General features: G+C 50.2%; 2 long non-coding RNA genes and 1 pseudogene across 7 annotated transcripts; 2 read left to right on the forward strand and 1 right to left on the reverse strand.

The window, feature by feature from the left end:
- Window positions 1-1,018: 1,018 nt before the first annotated feature.
- LOC120673229 lies at window positions 1,019-5,440 on the reverse strand. Of its 6 annotated transcripts, none has more exons than XR_005674579.1 (7): window positions 5,302-5,440; window positions 3,732-4,428; window positions 3,552-3,626; window positions 3,361-3,445; window positions 1,746-1,820; window positions 1,555-1,639; window positions 1,019-1,458 (listed from the first exon to the last, which is right to left on the reverse strand). It is a non-coding gene; the product is annotated as an uncharacterized LOC120673229 (long non-coding RNA). The 6 variants fall into 6 exon arrangements; XR_005674580.1 differs by having other exon boundaries at window positions 3,732-4,355; window positions 4,789-5,419; XR_005674578.1 differs by having other exon boundaries at window positions 3,732-3,891; window positions 4,011-5,419.
- LOC120673232 lies at window positions 5,355-11,901 on the forward strand. The gene is made up of 3 exons (XR_005674584.1): window positions 5,355-5,469; window positions 11,576-11,614; window positions 11,741-11,901. It is a non-coding gene; the product is annotated as an uncharacterized LOC120673232 (long non-coding RNA).
- On the forward strand, window positions 10,836-10,920 carry LOC120677074 (annotated as a pseudogene).
- Window positions 11,902-12,108: the final 207 nt, after the last annotated feature.

A 12,108-nucleotide genomic window follows, 5' to 3' on the forward strand; every position in this document is an offset into this window, starting at 1 on the left:
TTTCTCCCCAGGTCTACAACCAAAGCCTCTATGGAAGGGAAACAAATTTGAATTTTGACGAAGTTTGGCGAGATTTCAAAATCTCATTTGAATTTTATTCAAACACACTAGCGGCGCAGGATTGGTAAGGTGTTCAAATTTGTCGGTTATTTTGGAAAGCAAATGACTGAAAAGTCTGTATTACCGGTGGGCCTGAATCGAGCTTGGTTTATCACTAGACCGACGACAGTTAAAATCTGAGCCGAAGATCCCCAAGGCGACATGGATTGTGAAGACTGGAACTCGTCAGTCTCATGCGCGGCAACGCGTATCCAAGCTCTGGAAGAATCACTAAACATATCTTCATTGTGCGTTTCACCCGTTTCGCCATTTTTATTCTGAACTTTCTCTGTCAGGGGTTCTTGTTAGAATAATCTGAACTTATCTATGGTATATCATATATGAATGAGATCATTGATGACACAGAATCAGCTGCATTATTTAGCATGACCGACATGCTTCTGTATCTGTTCAGAAGAAAGTAGTATACGGTTATTGCATAAATCACCCATGCAGTGGCAAGGCAAGAATTTGCTCTTTGGGACCGTAGCATATGCATTTGGGATGAGGGGCATGAGGGTCGTTGCATTCAAATAAGCAGAGCCCAACTTTTTTTCTTTTGGCAGATTACGAGAGTCTCTGGTTCGTAAAAAGAAAAAAAAGGAAGAAGATTAGGCGTCTTCTGTCAACCTATTGAGAAGGAACATAAATGGCATTATGTAAAGGTCAAATGACAGTAGGGTTCAGTCACAGATTTCACATCCCGAACTCAATAATTCATCAACAGACATGCCATATAGGTGTGTCGTACAAAAGCTAAAGCCAGAAAACACAAATGGATAATCCCCTCCATAATATGGCATTTCATTAAAAACTAAGGGAAAACTAAAAATGAACTAGTCATACTCAAATACACACCATCATTGTATATATATCTGGACTAAGCAAATTGAATAAATCGAGAAAAGGGAGGGAGGGAAAAGATACAAAGAAGTGCAATGATTCCACCCATCTATAATGGGAATTCTGTCTTGAGCTTCAATAGTGAGCTCACAACACTTGATTCGCCTTTGCTTACAACATCAGTTTGTAAAACGAGGGATAAAATATCGATAAGACGGATATTTTTTTTATATTTTTTTGAAAAGTTTGATGTGCTCATTTTCTAACTCAATAAGACGGACAACCTGTCCACATAGAGAGAAAGAGATACGGTGATTATAAACTTATTATTGCTATTACATGTGTTGAGTTTACCAAACCATCCTCTCCCATAGAAAGAAGGACGTTGCTCTGGAATTGTCCTGACACAAATATACGCAGCTCTGGCTAGATGATACAACCCAAAAGTATCATATGTATCTTTGATGCGGTCATCTACTAGTTCATAAGTGCAAGGCTCTCAAACAACGGCTCTGCCTGAAAAAAAAATCCAATTGGTACTGATGTGTCTGTACTTTGTAACCTTGTAAGCATATTGACAAAACAGTAAGCATAACTCATTAGAAGGAATACCCATTGCAATATATGTGTGCAGCGTCCTTTGTGTTCATCAAGCACCTTACGACCATATTCAGCATAACTCAGGCGCCCACAGTATCTGATAGAGACATGACAAAAAAAATGCTTGCTTTGTCAGAAGAACAGGTCATAATAAAATTGAATGATGAGACGATAACGTTGCAAGAATTCAGTATTGTACAGACCCTGGTTGCCCCAGAATCATTGTCTTTGTGGAATCATCGCAAACCTTCCATTTTGCAAAACCAAAAGTCCCCAAGCTGTGAAAGGTAGAACATATATGTCATAGGTGTTAGGCCCAGGGTGGCACAGGACCCCACGCGCTACAGTAGCGCGTGAACAGTACCCGCCTAGGGTTAGTTAGGAAAGGAATAAGATAGATTGATTCGGTTAGGATGTTCCTTAGGGGTCAAGGCAGTCATCTCTATATAAGAGAGACTCCGTTATTTTGTAATCAAGCAATGAAGAAATATATTCCCAATCTAATCTCTCTTCTCCCAAACTAAGCTAGGCGCAGAGGGGTAAAACCTCGCCCTAAGTCCCGGACCGCGACTACGAACTCCGCAGTCGAGATCCTGCTACCCTCATGAACTAAGGTTCATGACATCTGGTATCAGCTCTTCTTTGGTTTCGATCCCTCCCCATGGCTTCTGCTACCAATGACGCCTTGCGCGCCCTTGCCGAGGGGCATCGTCTCATGTCTGAGCAGCTCCGTCATATGTCCACAACACTGGATCATCTAAGGGTGTTGCTCGAGGTGAAGGCACGCGAACGCCAGGCGGCTGTACACCTACAGGCCGCGGCGCGTGGACTCCTAGCACGCCGGCTTCTACAGACTCTCCGTGGGGAGAAATCATCGGAGGAGCAGGCAGCGGTGCGCCTGCAAGCAACAGGACGATGCTTCCTTGTTCGGCGGGCGATGCGGAAGATGCACATGCTGCTCAGTTCGTCGCTGCAGTGCGCGATCAGCCACTCGAGCTCCCCTATACGTCCTGCGGCTCCAATTGAAATAGAGGTCCGGGTATGGGGCCTCCCGGCGCGGCGACCGACCAGTGCAACGCAGCAGCATGCACCAACGGTGGTGGCCGCCTCAGTTGTTCTGGCACCTGCCTTGGTGTTGGACAGATCCAGCGTACGAACGGGCTGCTACATCCTCCACCCTTCATCTGACAAGAATCCAACGGTTTGGCTCTTTCCATGGGATCCAGGAGGACATAGTTGTAGTCCAAATTTATTTCCTATTTTCGTTTTCAATAACAAAGATAAGCCGAGATGTAAAAGGCTTAACCCTAGGTTGCGTCAAGTAGGTCAGCGGCAGCTCGTGGGCGAGCTGCTCCGAAAGGGGGGAGAGATGTCATAGGTGTTAGGCCTAGGGTTAGCTAGGAAAGGAATAAGATAGATTCATTCGGTTAGGATGTTCCTTCGGGGTCAAGACAGTCATCTCTATATAAGAGAGACTCCGTTATTTTGTAATCAAGCAATGAAGAAATATATTCCCAATCTAATCTCTCTTCTCCCAAACTAAGCTAGGCGCAGAGGGGTAAAACCTCGCCCTAAGTCCCGGACCGCGACTACAAACTCCGCAGTCGAGATCCTGCTACCCTCAGCTCTGGCTAGATGATACAACCCAAAAGTATCATATGTATCTTTGATGCGGTCATCTACTAGTTCATAAGTGCAAGGCTCTCAAACAACGGCTCTGCCTGAAAAAAAAAATCCAATTGGTACTGATGTGTCTGTACTTTGTAACCTTGTAAGCATATTGACAAAACAGTAAGCATAACTCATTAGAAGGAATACCCATTGCAATATATGTGTGCAGCGTCCTTTGTGTTCATCAAGCACCTTACGACCATATTCAGCATAACTCAGGCGCCCACAGTATCTGATGGAGACATGACAAAAAAAATGCTTGCTTTGTCAGAAGAACAGGTCATAATAAAATTGAATGATGAGACGATAACGTTGCAAGAATTCAGTATTGTACAGACCCTGGTTGCCCCAGAATCATTGTCTTTGTGGAATCATCGCAAGCCTTCCATTTTGCAAAACCAAAAGTCCCCAAGCTGTGAAAGGTAGAACATATACCATCAGAATGCAGAAGGCCTTTGCATCTTTACGAGTTAGACAGTATTAGAAAGTAGGGGGGGGTCTGATACTCTCCAGCTTACCATAAGTACAAGTCATGTGTCAACAGTGCATTGCTTGGTTGCAAATCCAGATGGATGATTGGACCAGCGTGGCACTCCTCATGTAGGAAGCGCAGGCCTTTTGCTATACCTATGGCAATTGCATGCCTCTTGTGCCACTCTAGTGAGCTTGCGGACTGATCTGTTTCACCAAGTAACAATAGCAAACTAATTGTTTCATAAAAAAAACAATAGCAAACTAATAAATCTGCACCATCTTCTCAGTATGTATTGAATATGCATATCAACCGAACAACACACCAAATAAGTGCCACTCCAGGGAATTGTTGCATATATACTCGTACACCAAGATGTTATAGGTCTCTTTGCAGCAATAGCCAAGCAGTCCAAGTGTCCAACAATATTTCGGTGCCGGGCAAAGCTGAGTACTTGCACTTCAGTAACGAACTCGGTATAGCCCTCTAAACTTGCCTCCTTGCGCAGCTTGGCTGCAATGTGAGCTCACCATTGTTCAGATGGCCCCTGTACACATGCCCAAAACCACGCTCACCCAACAAGTTCTCTTTTGAGAAATCATAAGTTGCAGCTTGAATCTCCGAGAATGGGAATTTTATGGATTCCTTGACGTAAATAACTGATTTTAGCCTGCAATCAAAACACAAAACTGGCCTTTTTGATGTATCGTATTGTTGGGTCATGTTTGCTTCAACGCATTCCCCTGTAAAGATCACAAGAGAACACATGTGGGATGGCCAATGTAACATTTAACTATTGGGAGGTACCAGCAAAGTTGCAGCTATTTTCAACTTAGTAAAGATCTGCATGTTCCTAACCGCAAAAAAAAAAGGGAAAAAAGGTCGTCCATGTTCCTGAATTCAACCATGCATGAACTACTTGAAAGGACTCTATGTTCTCTAAGCACTACAAGGCAGAAACAATTTCCTATCATCTTGACATCTTGTATCATGTCCTGTGCCCCGAATCAGCATTCAGCAATGCACACTAGCATTCACATTTCCGATTTCCGAAATGCACGGATCTGATCCACCTAGCGAAGTAGCAAGGGAAGAATGCATACTCGTGTCTGCTAGTGCTAGGCCGCCATGGGGGGAGGCCTGGTCGTCACCCGCCCCAATGTTGCAGCACATCGATATGGGCATGCTGGTGCTGGTGCTCCTGTTGCTCCGCCGCGGAACCCTTCTCCCATCGTGGCTGCCCAGGAGCGAGGCTAGGGCATGTACAACGGCCAGCCGATGCCGTCTCTTCGCCTCAAACGAAGCAAAATACGCCTTCCATCAGGCGATTCAATACGGAGAGAGAACAGAGCCGGCGCCTGATTCATCTACGGCACGAGCCCGTTCTCCCACGCGAAGCGACGACTCGGCGTTGGCGTTGTACCAGTCGCTCCCGTCGGCGCCGGCGATGCGGATCTGATGCGCCAAGGCTGCCGTGCGCCAAGGTTCCCGCCATGCTTCTCCCCGAAATCCACCTCCCCGAAATCCCCGAGCAGAGTTGGGTGAGGAAAACAGTCAAGGCATCGTAGGGTGATGTGGCGGCGGGGGATAGAGGGGTTCGGTCCGAAAGGGCTCACCGGCGCTGAAGGGCTCGCCGGCGCAGATGCGGGCATAGGGGTGGCCTGAGGCGGCGGCAGCGGCAGCGGGGCAGAGGGGTTCGTTGAGGAAGGATTGTTTGGCAGCGCTGAACGTAGCCCCATGGCTCAGCCATGGATGCAATCTTAAGATTCGGATGCTGCATCATGGTATTCTTTCAGTTTAAATTCTTCATTTTGATCTAGTCATAGAACCTGCAATTTGGTAGTTGTGCTCCGGCTTGAAATTGGCATAACTTGATTTGTAGATTCAACTAGCTGATAATTCTTGGTTGTTATGACTAGAAATTGGCAAAACTGAGTAGGCTGTGGCGTATCTCTAGGTTCAATTGCATACACCATTATGGAAAGTAAGTGTTGTAGTTGAAGCAGTACTCCTCATATGTGATAAACACCTCCTAGTGCCTTTTTCTCATCACTTAAATTATATAGTGCTCTACAGAACATTTAACATGAGTGCTGAATTTGAGCTTCTTTTTCACTAATTATATATAATTTGTCATTCTGATTCTATATTAGTTGTAGATGTGATTATCTATCAATCATTTGGCAGCAGTAGATATATTTCTTTAGGCCAATACTTGTCGCAGGATTTCTCCAGCCGGGTGGCGGATTGCACCCGCCTAATCCTAAGTGCAGGATGAGCTTGGAGACAGCCAAGGAATGCTCGATCTAGAGGCGTATGAACACGAAAAGCACACAAGGATTTAGAGTGGTTCGGGCCGCCGGAGCGTAATACCCTACGTCCACTGTGAGTTGTATTGGCAGAGCTTAGAGAGTGCTGTATGAGAGCTTGCTAGAGCCCTGGCCTTGAGCGAGAGTGTGGAGGAGGAGAGAGACCTGGAAGAAGCCCCGAGAACTTATGTCTGTGTGAACTTGTCATCTTACCGTGCGTGCTCTTCCTTTTATATGACCAATGGGAGCATACACTGAGCGGAGCCCCGACATGTGGACCCGGCGATATATTATCTTACAACGTACGAATCTTCTGACCAGGCGTGGTCTTGAGCTGTCCTGTCGGAGTAGAATGTAGCCTCTACAGCCGCGCGTCGAGATCATGATGAAGCGCCGAACTACTGACTCAATCTACTGTAGCAGCGTGCACTGTTGCCCCAGTCAGTAGCTGATCATCATGACTCGTCGCCCATGCGCGCGGCGCTGAGTTTTTAATGCTTGCCTTGATAACTGACGAGCTGCCTCGGTAACAGGCGGGCTTACCGTGTTGTCATTCATGCCTGTCCAACCCGTCAGAGGGCGGCCCATGCCCTGCTCTGGCAGCGCACGCCTCAACCACCATCATTTAATGCGGCAGGAGGGATGGCTTTAGGCGGAAGACTCGCGCCTGTGGGACACGTGGCGGCACCGGACCCAGGGGTCGGCGGCGGCGCCCACAGGGGGACGTGGCAGTTCCGGACCCCTGCCCAAGCGGGGAGCGGAGGTCCGGAGGTCGGCCTTGTGGGACACGTGGCGGCGCCGGACCCTGGGGTCGGCGGCCGCGCCCACAGGGGCTTGCGAGGGCTCCGGACTCCTACCCAAATAGGGTGATGGGTCCGGGTCCCTTGGCTGGCTCGACGACTCAGGCCTCCTGGAGGTCCGGCTTCCGCTTGTAGAGGCACAGGTCCGGCCCGCAGAGGTTCGGGGCCTGTCCGCGGGGCTCCGGACCCGTGGTCCATGGTTGTCGCTCCTGAGCGCCTTCGTCCTTGTCTTGTAGGAGAGGGTACTCCTGTCTGAGTGTACCGACAGTGGCCCCCGGGCCCACCTGCGGGTGAGGTATTAACCCGCAGGTGGGGCCAAATTCATGTCGTGGTTGACGCCTGCTCGGACGGACCGCGCCGGTGTTCTCCGCGGGGGAATTCGTCCCCTACAATGCCAGTAGCCGGCACTGCCGGTCTCCAGGTACTCTGGCCCCCCATCCTATACACAACTTAGGACTGGCGTTTAGTAACTTGCCCACGTGGTCCCGGATCCCGTTGGCAGAGGTCCTTTGAGATACGCAGCCAGACCTGTGGAACAGAGCTTAGGAGGCCAGGCCTCAAGCTAGAATGAGGTCCAGAATGAGGTCCAGAATGAGGTCCAGAATGAGGTCCGGACCTCTAGGTATGCAGTTCCGGGTACTAGGGCACCTGTTACAGAGTGGTGGAGTGCGCAGACTTAGGGTACGGAACCAGGCTAAGCGGCTGCACATGGCACCGGACCACCCCGGGAACAAGCACCTCTTCCCCGAAGCTGGTTCCTAAGGACCCGGACCCCCCCTCTAGCAGTGAGGGGGTCCCCATCTGAACCACATGCCGGCCAACTCAATTCGGACACAGGAGTGGGAACCACGCGGGGGTTAGCGCAAACAGAATGCGTAGATTGAAATTGGAATGTAACATCCTTAGAGGCGAACTGAGAATAAACTTTTCCTTTATAACTAGTTGTATATGAGATGTGCGATGTAAGACAGAACACGGGTTTATGAGGCCGGAGCTGTCCGGACCTCCGGACACCCAGTCTTAAGTACTACGGTACTCGCCCTAGGGAGGTAGAGCATGCAGGCTTAGGGTACGGAACCAGGCCAAGCGGCTACACGGCTCCGGACCTCCCCGGAGGGTGAGTACGCTTCCCTGAACCTGGTTCACAGAGGTCCGGACCCCTCCACGGGGGAGGTTCACCGGACTGGACCACACGGAAGTACTACCTAGTTACAAAGGAAAATATTTTATTGCCTACTGGGACTCTAAGGGTAGGACTTACAAAGATATAGAGTCGGGGGTGCGACCGGAGTCGGCTTAACATCCGAGAGAGCCACCAGAGTCGGTTTAGTGCGACCGGAGTGGGCTTTCCGCCAGAGCGGGCTTGGTGCGACTGGAGTCGGCTTTCCGCCGGAACGGGCTTCCTCACATGAGTGAGGTATGCTACGAGCTGGGATTTGTTGAAACTGTGCTCCCCCCAGACCTGCTTGATGACGAGCTGGGAGAGCATGACCCGCTGTCGCCATCCTGCTGACGCGGGCGCTTGCCGCGCGAGTTCTGGCCCCCGGGCGTATCTTGAGGGGCCGAGTGCCATGCACAGCCCTCAGCGGCCCTGGCGCACTTGTCCGCCAAGGCAAACAAGGTGGCAACAGTTTCCACCTGGTGTGTGGCCAGCTTCTCCAGCATCTTCTCGTCACGGACCCCCTGTTGGAAAGCCGTGATAATAGATGCATCAGAAATACTGGGAATGGTTCCACGTATCTTGGTGAAGCGGGAGATGAAGGCCAGGAGTGACTCCCCGGGTTGCTGCCTCACGGCGTGGAGATGGGTCTCCACACCGTGCTGCTGGTATACGCTGGCGAAGTTCGCCGAGAACAGCGCGCACAGCTCGCCCCAGGATTGGATCGACCCGGGGGAGAGGTTCATGAGCCAAGTCCGGGCTAGCCCGGTCAAGGCTACATGGAAGTAACTCACCATGACGGCGTCGTTACCCCCAGCCGCCGTGATGACGGTGATGTAGACCTGCAGGAATTCCGACGGGTTGGTCATCCCGTCGTACTTCTCCGGCAGGTGCGGCCGGAACTTGGGTGGCCAGGCCACCGCGCGGAGATGCTCCGCGAGCGCGACGCAGCCCACACCAGTCACCGGGGTCTGGATATGACCCTGGGACCTTGGTGCCGCCGCGTCGAGATCGGCGTCGAGGTTCCGACCCTCGATGTTGAGCCAGCGTTCACGTGCCCGCTCCATGGAGACGCGGGCGTCCTCTCCCGCACGCCTGCGGTTGAGTTTTGCCCGTAGATCAGTTGTCCGCGCGCTTCCCACTGTAGGAAGGCGCGCAGAGGTTGGTGCGCCGCCCTGTCGTCGACGTTGTCCCGACCCTGTCCCTGTGGAGCCGGGGGTGGCCTGGGCCAGGATGATGAGGCGGTCAATGTCGTCACGCCACTGCCTCATCACGTCCGGCGAGACCGCCAGTTCTGGCGGGTTGCGGAGCAGCTCCCTGGCCGCGGCTAACGGCTCGCTCGGAGCGACCTGCGCGGGGGCTCTGGGGGCATGCTCCGCTGCACGCTGCTGCGCGCCGTGGGCAGCAGCCCTTGGCGTTGGACGGCGAGAGGCCTGCGGCGCGGGTGTCGCCGCGCCCTCCCCCATCGGGTGGTCATGGAACTCGACAATCCGAGCCATGGAGATGCCAAGTGGGCGATCAAGCAGAAACTAAACTAGCCCCTACTTGGCGCGCTAAAATGTCGGAGGATTTCTCCAGCCGGGTGGCGGATTGCACCCGCCTAATCCTAAGTGCAGGATGAGCTTGGGGACATCCAAGAAATGCTCGATCTAGAGGCATATGAATACGAAAAGCACACAAAGATTTAGAGAGGTTCGGGCCGCCGGAACGTAATACCCTACGTCCACTGTGAGTTGTATTGCCAGAGCTTAGAGAGTGCTGTATGAGAGCTTACTAGAGCCCTGGGCTTGAGTGAGAGTGTGGAGGAGGAGAGAGACCTGGAATAAGTCCCGAGAACTTGTGTCTGTGTGAACTTGTCATCCTACCATGCATGCTCTCCCTTTTATATGACCAAGGGGAGCACGTACACTGAGCGGGGCCCCGACATGTGGACCCGGCGATATATTATCTTACAACGAACGAATCTTCTGACCAGGCGTGGTTTTGAGCTGTCCTGTCGGAGTAGAGTCTAGCCTCTGCAGCCGCGCGTCGAGGTCATGATGAAGCGCCGAACTACTGACTCAGTCCACTGTAGCAGCGTGCACTGTTGCTCTAGTCAGTAGCTAATCATCATGACTCGTCGCCCATGCGTGCGGCGCTGAGTTTTTAATACTTGCCTTGGTAACTGACGAGCCGCCTCGGTAACAGGCGGGCTTACCGTGTTGTCATTCGTGCCTGTCCAACCCGTCAGAGGGCGGCCTATGCCCTGCTCTGGCAGCGCACGCCTCAACCACCATCATTTAATGCGGCAGGAGGGCTGGCTTCAAGCGGAAGACTCGCGCCTGTGGGACACGTGGCGGCACCGGACCCAGGGGTTGGCGGCCGCGCCCACAGGGGGACGTGGCGGTTCCAGACCCCTGCCCAAGCGGGGAGCGGAGGTCCGGAGGTTGGCCCTGTGGGACACGTGGCGGCGCCGGACCCTGGGGTCGGCGGCTGCGCCCACAGGGGCTTGCGAGGGCTCCGGACTCCTACCCAAATAGGGTGCTGGGTCCGGGTCCCTTGGCTGGCTCGACGACTCAGGCCTCCTGGAGGTCCGGCTTCCACTTGTAGAGGCCCAGGTCCGGCCCGCAGAGGTTCGGGACCTGTCCGCGGGGTCCGGACCCGTGTTCCGTGGTTGCCGCTCCTGAGCGCCTTCGTCCTTGTCTTGTAGGAGAGGGTACTCCTGTCTGAGTGTACCGACAATAGTAATTAGCACATATATTTATCTTAAGTTTAGCACTGAATCAGCAATGAAAATCTGAAGCTTATGAATTTTTCTATGATGATAATTGCACGATCTGAAGCTTGTAATAGTATCACCTTGTGTATTTACTAATCAAAATAGCATGTTCTCTATTTATCATCTTTGCTGGTGACGACTTGCAAAATCAATGCCTACATTATCCGACAAATATTTTTGTGATAATAATTTCAAGGGCCCAGGCATAATTGTTGCAGTGTGCATTTCACTTCCAAGTGATACATAATTGTTGCATAGTGCTTGCTAGTTGCTGGTATACTCAGTTTGTTTTACTCTTCTGCCTATGATCAGTTGCAGACTATTGCCTATGATCAGTTGCACTGCACTGCCCATTCTAAACAAATAGGCAGAACTGATGGTCCTTTACATTTTTTTCAGGCTTCATTTCTGAAAATAATTTGGTCAATGGAACTGCATATGTATCTGCCTGAGTTAAGCTGTCACTTGTCATTGAAAATAATTTGTGTTTTTCCCTAAATTGCTTCCTTTAAGCATATGTGAACTCAGCTAGATGTAGCTTTGGTTTATTTCTTAAACATAGTAGGGAGATGAACTGCCTACTATGTTTAAGATTTGTTCAGTCAGCTTTTGATTCTGTGGTTATCCTTTCAATTGCTTTGAACTTTAAGATATTGAGACAATAATGTAGCAACTGAACCTATCCTCAGAGGCCAGAGCACAACCATTTACTAAAATTGCTCCAGCTATTGAGCTCCTAATTTTGCTGACTGAACTTCATGGAAGGGCTGCTTTACAGTGATCAATCTGTTTTGATTCACTCTGCAATTTTACTGAAATTTTACTCACTGCAATTACTAAACCAGTGTGTTTTTTTACTTGCAGTGCTGATGTCAAAGAAAAAATTTTGTGCTGAGAATTGAGGTTAGTATCCTATTGTTCATGATGTGCTACTGTCAATTCTTTTTTTAGGAATTCTGAAGTCATATAGCACTGCAGCCTGAAATGCTACTGTCCAGTTTTTAGTGAGCTATCTGAATTTGTGGCCAGGTCTTGTTTGTGGCCAGGTGGTCTGGTGCAAATGCTACTACAAGATAACTGTTCTTTTTGTGTGAACTGATGCCAGTCTGAGTCTGAATATTTGCGTGAACTGTATTTGTGTGAACTGATGCCAGTCTGAATATTTATGTGAACATTGTGAGAATTTATTATCTGCCTATTTATTATCTGTTAACTGATGCCACTTTATTATTATAGCATGTCATGTATTCCTATCCATATAAATATATATTATATACATTATTATTCTAAGAGTCATACGAGCGCTGTTCAACACGCGTCACGCGTGACTCGTAGTTGTAGCAGAAGCATACTATTGCCGGTCCACGTACGCACCTCTGATGCACTCCTACAAAAAA

Source organism: Panicum virgatum, chromosome 5N (assembly GCF_016808335.1).
Source record: "Panicum virgatum strain AP13 chromosome 5N, P.virgatum_v5, whole genome shotgun sequence".
NCBI classification, from domain to species: domain Eukaryota; kingdom Viridiplantae; phylum Streptophyta; class Magnoliopsida; order Poales; family Poaceae; genus Panicum; species Panicum virgatum.